Raw genomic sequence first — 3,067 nt, 5'->3', positions numbered from 1 at the left:
GGATCTGTCAATAATTGTTGTTTTTTCTACTTAATACATGTGGTTTATGAATGTGCAGTGGGGCTTTGAAGAATTTTTTTGTAAAGTTAGGTTTAATGTATTTTTCTAATCTTCTAATATTTCTATTGTTGTATTATTTTATTGTAGTTTATAGGTGTTAGATGAATGTTTGGTCGAACCTTAAGGAGTCTGTATGTAAATCTTAAATTTAATGTTCTGGTATCTCAATTCTCGTTTATTTTGTTGTAATTTTTTGTGTCACTATATGTTATTTTTGTTATTATCTATTATTTCTTATACTTTTGCTACTTTTATTTCCGAATTGCTTAGTAATTATGTTAATTGTTTAAAATCTTCTATTAGTTGATCAACTTATTGGCTTTAAGACCAATGCCCACCTCTTTAATTATCTACACATCATGAAACAGGACATTACGAAGGTTTTGGGTTTGTCCAATTTGCTCAACTTGAGCATGCAAAGGCAGCTCAAAGTTTAAAGAAAAAGCTTGAGATTGTAGATTGCAACATCAATGTTTCATCCATTACTGAACATGTTGGAGTACAAGATGCTTCTTATTATAGGTATTTAGAAGTCCTGAATCTAATAAATAATATACTCTAATTATTTTAGTTCCTCATACATATTATTTGACATTGTATAGCATAGTAATATTTTATTTGAACTTATTCAAACAACTAGGACTTTGAATCAAACCAAGAATGCACCTATATAAATTTACATAGGAATTGTAGATTTTCAATCTTTCACTTAACACTTTGTGTAGTAATTTCTTCTCTTGATTTTTTGTAAAAGAATATTCTTAGTTTCAAAGAGAATTATGTGATTTGTGTAGTATTAGAAGACAAAATATACATCCATGAAGTCTTAAAAGACCAAAGTTCTATTTTGTATTTCTATGTTCATGCTGGTATTTTACAATTAGTATCCGTATATTAAACATTTAAATAAGTACTAAGATCTATCTATTTTGGTTTGTATTTGTTTGCTGAAGGAAGGACACTAAGAATTGATGTATAACATGTTGCATTATTGTGAATAACACTACATAATTGAAGTCCCTTAGGATTTATAAGTCTCTTCACTCTCAATACAAAATTTAATTGATGAATCACTTGCTCTTCAATTACTCTTTTGATCATATTTGTAATATACAGTTTTTGTTGTTTTCGCAAGTTGAAAACATTCATCCTAGCTTATCGGGTAGCTGTAAAATTTTCGATTGCTATTTGGATTTTCATTAGAACATAGTATAGCTACATATTAAGGTGTTTTTTTACTGTTGTCTAGAGTAATTCAAATCACCTTTATAATCAGTTAGGTGACATTATAGCCACACTATTATTATTTTACATTTCTTATGATTCATGGGCAATTATATCACTGGGTATGTTGTTGTAATTTTTATAATGTCTAAATCATACTATCGTTTATACATAATCCTTAAAAGGAAGAAATTGGAGTCAAGAATATTCTATAGTGAGGTTCATTGGTAAGTGTTCATAGAATTTTAGTGACAAATAGGTCTGAACAGTAATAGATAATCTTCCTTTACACCCAAAAGAATGTTTATGTTGGTGGAAGAAAATTGCTTGCAATTGTGCTGATTAGGGCTGGGCATATTTTGGTTTAAATAAAAAAAATGAAAAATCAAACCAAAATATAATTTTATTTTGATTTTTCAATTTTTTGGATCGGTTACAATTTTTAAGTTTTGAAATTTGATTAAACAATTCGGTTTTTGGTTTTTCAGCAAAAAAATTTGGTAAAACAAAAAAATAGAAACTATATAAATAATATATAGGCAAAATGACCTTCTGGACCCCTGTACTATGTCGGTTTTGTAAGTTGGACATTTTTACTTACATGTTTGTCATCTGGACCCCTAAACCCACTAAAAAGCAATATTTTAAATACTTTTTTGGTGAGTGTAACACACTCGCCCCACGTCCGCTACCATATCAGCTTCCACGTTATTTTAAATATTATATTAAATTCTACATCATTTTTAAAATGTCACTTAAAAATTTAAAAAATTAAAAATAAAAATAAAAGAATAAAAGAAAGAAAAAAGGTCGATCTTCTTCGTTTTCTCTCTTCTCCATCTCTCCACTCTCTCTTCTCCATTAATTTTTCTTGGTTTCTAATAACAATACAAGTTCTCACTTGCAGCTTGTGGTGACTGAAAATTGGGAGGAAACAATTGATGATATCATCAATAATTTTGAGAAACAACACCGACGGACGCTCTTGTACAACATCTCCTTCAACTAAAAAGGTGTTGATCTTAGAGCATTAATGGAACTACCAGTTGTTCGATATCCAATTTGGCTATTGATATGTTGGGAATGCATCACCGGTTTGTGTATAATCTTCCCAGTAATGACAAGGGAAGAAAAAATTGCTCAAAAACCTTTGCTGACTTGTATTGTTTTTGATATGTTCCTGCTTCTCCGTTCTTATAAACATAGCAAAAGTAATGTAACTTTAGTAGTGTTTACTCTTAGTTCTATTTAAATTTAAGATGGTAACATTTTGGATTGGAGAGCAAATTAACAAGATATAATTTCATTACTTGTTACCCTTTGTGCCCAAAGTTGGGCTGTGAAAAGATTGAAATTTTGATATTTTTCTACACTTTGTTTAAGGTTGTTCTTTGATACCCATATCTTGTTTTTGACAATTTTGAAGTTGGATTGTGAAAAAAATTAAAATTTTGATTTTTCTATACACTTTGTTTAAGTTTGTTCTTTGTTTAAGATTGGAATTTTGGAAGTTGATGGCCATGGCTATTGTTGAGGGACCTAAAATATTGGTAGCAATGGCTATTGTTGAAGAGGGCAATGATGGGGTGGGGGTGGGGGACTGGTGGATGGTGGTGGGGGTGGGGGATTGGTAGACGACAGTAGGGTGGGGTATGGGAGGTTCTGGACGGCGGAGGGGTTTGGGGGGCGCCTTTTTTATTTTTTAAATTTATTATTTTTAATTTTTAAAAATATATTTATAGTTGGGGGACTTATTTTTAAATTTTTTAAATTATTTTAATAT

General features: G+C 30.1%; 1 long non-coding RNA gene across 1 annotated transcript; it reads left to right on the top strand.

Moving 5' to 3' along the window:
• Positions 1 to 428: 428 nt before the first annotated feature.
• Positions 429 to 2,654, top strand: LOC124887361. The gene is made up of 2 exons (XR_007044955.1): positions 429 to 582; positions 2,192 to 2,654. It is a non-coding gene; the product is annotated as an uncharacterized LOC124887361 (long non-coding RNA).
• Positions 2,655 to 3,067: the final 413 nt, after the last annotated feature.

This window comes from Capsicum annuum, chromosome 9, assembly GCF_002878395.1.
Source record: "Capsicum annuum cultivar UCD-10X-F1 chromosome 9, UCD10Xv1.1, whole genome shotgun sequence".
In the NCBI taxonomy this organism is placed as follows: domain Eukaryota; kingdom Viridiplantae; phylum Streptophyta; class Magnoliopsida; order Solanales; family Solanaceae; genus Capsicum; species Capsicum annuum.
Note: the sequence above shows the minus strand (reverse complement) of the source record. Positions and strands in the feature narration are given on the sequence as shown.